Source organism: Dasypus novemcinctus, chromosome 22, assembly GCF_030445035.2.
Source record: "Dasypus novemcinctus isolate mDasNov1 chromosome 22, mDasNov1.1.hap2, whole genome shotgun sequence".
Classification (NCBI taxonomy): Eukaryota; Metazoa; Chordata; class Mammalia; order Cingulata; family Dasypodidae; genus Dasypus; species Dasypus novemcinctus.
The window spans coordinates 41,259,138-41,265,137 of record NC_080694.1 but is presented as its reverse complement, the minus strand read 5'-3'; positions in this window follow the sequence as shown (position 1 = coordinate 41,265,137).

Genomic DNA, 6,000 nt, shown 5'->3' with positions numbered 1-6,000 from the left:
ATAAGGCTTTGTCTCTCTCCAGGGGCTCTATTCTTTCAGGCTCAGCTGCTCTGTTCTCTCCACAAGGTCAGCAGTAGACTCTCAGGTTCTCCTTCTTCCCACGGCCTCTGCCGTGTCTATGGAGCTGTCTCTTCCTATGTATCTGCTTCTGTGTTTTCCTTCTCTGTGTATTTACTTCCAGGGGCTTCAGCATCAAAACTCAAACTCTCCAGGAAGTGGATGTGGCTCAAGTGGGAGGATCTGGATTCAATCCCTGAGGCCTCCTGGTGAAAAAAAGAAGAGAAAGCATGCCCACGTGGCAAGCCAGTGTCTGTGTGGTGAGCCAAGTGCCCATGTGGTGAGCTGAGTGCCCACATGATGAGCCGAGTGCCAATGCAGGTGCCTGCATGGTGAGCCAAATGCCCGTGCTGTAAACCAGGTGCCCATGCGAGTGCCTGTTTGGCAAGCTAAATGCCCATGTGACTATCTGCATGGTGAGCCAGTGCCCACATGGTGAGCCAGTGCCCACACAGTGAGCTGAGTGCCCATGTGAGTGCCAGTGTGGCAAGCTGAGTGCCCACATGGTGAGCCGAGTGCTTGCGTGAGTGCCTGCATGGTAAGCCAAGTGCCCATGCTGCAAGCCAAGTGCCTGCGTAGTGAGCTAGTGCCTGCACAAGTGAGTCACACAGCAAGATGATGACACAACAAAAGAGTGGAAGGAGAGAATCAAGGTGAAGTGCAGCAGAGACCAGGAACCCAGGTGATACAATTAACAGGGAGCCTCTCTCCACATCAGAGGTCCCTGGGATTCCTAGAGGAGAAAGAGGAGAAGACAAAAAAAGAGAAGAGAATAGATACAGAAGATCACACAGCGAATGGACACAGATAACAAAAACCGCAGGGCTTGGTGAGGTGGGAGAGGGAAGATAAAAAAAATAAAGTTGCTACCGATAATCCAGTACTCATTTTATTAAAAAAAAAAAACAAACCACAAAAACCCTCAAACTCTCTCCTCTGCCATGTCATTTTCTCTGTGAGTCCCCACCCACCTACTGATGTTGCCAAATCAAAGCCTTAATTATAATTTAATAAAGTATAAGTGAAACCTCTGAATCTAATACAATCTGATACGCCCAGAGGAACAGGCTAGTTTACAAATACAAAGCAATATGTATTTTTGGAATTCATGAACAATGTCAAACCGCCACAAAGCTCATGTGATAGTATTTTCTTTCTGAGAAGACTTATTTACTCACACTGGTAAAAACCATGTGGTACTACTTTAACCAAAGGTCAAGACTTGAGGTTCCACAGACCAGTCATGCAAAGTCCCTTTGGGATTGCTGTAATGTAGGCCTACATTTTCCTGAGGATATTGACATTTAGATACTCATGCTATTAGCTGGCATGAGTGGGATTAAGACTCCCTAACTTGGAAAAGATTCTTCCCATCTCAGTTTTTCAGCTATTCTTCTGGATTGCTTATTTTTCTCAATGCAGAAGCAGTTTTGAGAGTTGGGCTTGTCCCTCTTGGTTCACACCTTCTCTTGAATAATTTCGGATAATTTCTCACTATTTCATAAAGACATTGTAGTTGTTTTCAGGGAAAGGATTGTTTCAAATTACTCAGTGCATCATTACTGGAAGTAGAAGTTTCTGAGCCATCTCTCTAGACCCTTTGACCTACTGTCAAAATGTTTGAGGCTCTAGAATTTGTTCTATGGGCTCAGTTAAAGTCTGTGAAGGTCGATATTATTTCTCTAGTCCCATATGGGTTTAAATTATTTGACCTCGTTATCTAAGGACAACTATGGCTCTGACCCCCTGTATTTTCTGGCTTTGATCTCTCTTTATTCTAACACATGGAAGCTCTTCCTCCACTTGCTTTGCAAATAAATTAGGTTTTATTGTTACATTTTTGTCTGTTTACTTTTAAATATTGCAAATGCAATATTTATACAAATAAGCAAAGAAGGTTAGCTATTTATTGCTCACTTTTGTGCTTTGTCCAAGACTTTTCTGTGTCAGGATAGTGCAATTCCCCTAAACCAAGAGCCTCTTTTTCCCAAAAGCCAAGTCCTCCTCTAGCTAACAATCTTGAGATGGTGCTGAAAGCCTCCGCTTTGAACAAATGTAAGAATATCAAATTTTTTCAGAGCTATAAAGGTTTCTTAGAGAACCCAGTTAATGTCATATCAGATAGTTTATAGAATAAGTGATACTTAAAATTTTGCCATAGGCTCTAAGGACAGAGCCTGTGTTTCAGGGATGAGCAACTAGAATAACAGAGATAGGGAATACATAAATATTCAATCTTAAGACAGCATGTCTAATGTGTGTATGCCAGTGTAGCAAAGGATAGATGCAAGTAGGAAAAGTATATAAGGGTATTTATCAAAGAGGGAGAAAACCACGTTCTACGTGTTACAGATAAGTTTTTGCTCATGGGCAAATAAATCCAACTGATTATTATTCCAATATATTAACAGTGTATCTAGATTGGTAGTAGAAATCTCATTGGATTTATTCATCTCATCATGAATACTTAGTTTATACAGCCTCAAAGAAAAAGATTTAATTTTAAGATGGAATGAGTTTAGCTTCTCTGATTTTTTTTCTGGTAAGAACATCTGTTCATATATATTTGCCTATTCCCCAAATTCCCCTTGCCAGTCCCCCAGAGAAATCTTCTCAGTGAATTCAGTAAGAATTATATTCTTGAGAAACTCGCAATCTCATTTTATCATTTACAAGTGACAGTTAAATAGTGTTGGTATGGTTCTATCTGTAACTATGCAGCCATATTCTGTGTATAAAAGATGACATGAAATAGTGGAAAAAAGATCATGTGGGGAGCCAAATGGCCAGGGTTATTCTCCTGGACCTGACACTAATTTAATGTGTGATTATAGGGCAATCTCTCTAACTCTATGAATTCTATTTTCCTCTTTTATATATATAAAAAAAGTATTAAGCACAGATTTGCTAGATTTAAGATTTAACATTTTGTGATTCTATTCCTATTGACTTGAAGGTCTAGAATAATTAGCTAACCTATTTACACACACATATATATACACACCAGTCACAGAAACTTAATTTACACAAATTGGTGGTATATCAGACCATAATGAGGGATTGAAAATATGCATCTTTGAAAGATGTCAAAGAGAATCTTCTAATTTTCATTGGTCAGCGTAAGTACATTTTGTAAATACGAACATATAAATACAAAACACAATTTACCAATGAATCAGACCACCTCTCATCATCCTGACTCACTTTTTATTTCAACCAATACTCTAGCATGCCTTTTAAATCTCACCTCAGTTGTTCTTTCTACATCAAGATTTCTCTGACTTCGTGGTAAAGGAATCCTGCAGAAGCTCACTAAATTCATACTGGCACAAACCAGAAGTGATGCAGATTTTATAGTCCATGGAGCAATCATGAGCAATGGGGAAAGGCTCAGGTAGATAATTGCCTTACCTTTATTTTTTTTTAAAGATTTGTTATTTATTTATATATTTGTTTGTTTATTTCTCTCCCCTTCCCCCTGTCAGCCCCCCCAAATTGTCTGCTCTCTGTGTCCATTCTCTGTGTGTTCTTTGTCCACTTGCATTCTTGTCAGGTGGTACTGGGAATCTTGTCTCTTTTTGTTGCATTATCTTGCTGCATCAGCTCTCTGTGTGTGCTGTGCCACTCCTGGGCAGGCTGCACTTTCTTTCGCACTGGGCAGCTCTCCTCTTGGGGCGCACTCACTGCACGTGGGGCTCCCCTATGCAGGGCACACCTCTGTGTGGCATGGCACTCCTTGTGCGTATCAGCACTGCACATGAGCCAGCTCATCACATGGGTCAGGAGGCCCTGGGTTTGAACCCTGGACCTCCCATAAGGTAGGTGGATACTCTATCAGTTGAGGGAACTCTGTTTCTCAACTACCTTTCTATCCTTGAGGAACACAAGTTTGAGAATTATTCTATACAGTTTTTCAAAGGGTCTTAGTGGAATTAACCTTCATTGTCTCAACAGAGTCCAACCCAATAATGCAGTGTTGGCTTTCCTTCTTTCCCGTTTCTTTCTCCTGGTTCCCCTCTCCTGTGCCCTGTGATCATGTCTCAAACTACCTGCACATGAGCTCATATCTCAGGCTGTTTGGGAGGGAAGTACAATGCTAAGAAAATCAGTACCAGAAATGTCCTAGAAAGCAGATCTTCAGGAGGAGATTCCAGACCTGGAATACTCTCTGGCCCTATGGCAATAAGGATGACATTTCTGGTGATACGCCAGTGGACATAAGCCCTGGCATTCAGTAGCATTTCAATTTCTAGGACTTTCACCAGTGGGGGGTTAGTAGAGTTGCAGGTAGAAGTTAACCAATGGTTGGTATTGAACAATTTGGACTCTATGGCAAATACAGGGATTTTGGAGTTGGTTGTCTTTGGTTAACTGCCTTAGAAGTCTTGGAAAATTGAAATGACAGGTTCTTGTCTAATTACCACCAATTTAAGACATGCTATTAAAGCCAGAAGGCCTTCACCCTGTTTAAAGATGTCTTCATCTCCTGCAGCTGTGGGGAGACTGCTGGAAATCAGACTTCAGATTTAATTGTAAGGGTAAGAAAGCTAATAATGTGAATAAATGACCCAACAGGAATCCTACATGAAAGCGACAGTATAAGAAAAGACACCTGACACCTGGATGGGAACACTTGGGATAAGGACCCTAGGTTCCACTGAAAGTTCCTTGTTGGATAATCAGAGCTGGAGTCCCTGTAAACACCTCACCTGAGACAGGTGCCTCTCAAGGTGAAGGTGCTTTATCCTCTTCAACTCCAGGTTCACCTCTATCTATGACCTATAGTTCAATAACTAGAGTCAGGTTTCAGGATAGGCCAAAGAGGAAAATACAGTCCTGTTCTGTAAGGAAATATCAAAACAATAAAGGAATTGTAGAATATGGCTAATATGTTCCACTGGCACTGGGGAGTGGCTCTTGAGGTAGAATGCAGGCATGTGAAATATAAGAGTGAATGGGAAAGAATTTATTGATACGGGAGCCTGCTCTTATGACTCTGAGTTTAACTTCCCCGCAGACACACAGGAGGCTGAGTCTAATACAATTTGAGGATCTCTCCTTGAAATGTGAGCCACCAGCAGTCAACAATAAATGAGGAGATACTGCCACCTGTCTTGTCAGAGTATTGAGAATCAGGAGGCAGGAATGTTATAATGGATTTATTCTGTAAGTCGACCCACCACCTGATTTTGTTCCATGGGAGGACCTGAAGTCCACTCCCATCACTAAAAACATAAGCAACTTACTAGCAAGGGGGCACCAGAATATTGAGAAGCTCAGTAGCAGTTCTTCGTTGATTGCTGCAGACAATAAGAGATACTGACATGTAACTGGGCTCCTTAACATCATGGAAAAACCACCAGGAAAAACCAGGTGGTGGCATTCACAGACTCAAAGTCCACATAATGAGTGAAATGGGCACAGAGGTTGTCTTGGCCCTGAGGGATCTCTGTTGATGGCTAATAGACCGTGGGGTTCCTAGGGAAAAGATAGATGGACAGCCTACTAAAGTATTATTCAACTTGCTTAATCAAAAACAAGAAATCAAGAAGTAGAAGACAGAAGACTGACATAATCTGGTACAATGAACAATTTCAAATCTTTGCCTTGTTTTAGATCTAAACAATTTTACAGATGCCAGAATCTCATTGGTTAAATGAAACCCTGGGTCCCTTTAAGGTAGAGCTTTGCAAACTGCCCCCAAAGTAGCATGCACAGAGGAAATGCATGACCTGACTATGTCTGATACAGGGAAACTGACCTGCCATCATGGTTGTCCAGTTAGAATGGTGCTTATGAGGACTAGGTGGCAAATAGAGTACCAGACCAAGACCCTCTCACTGTGAGTCCAATGGATATAGAGCAATTGCTCCCAAACTTTGCTGCCTGTTAAAATCACTTCAGGAACTTTAAAACATCCTAATACTCAGATTATATCCTATA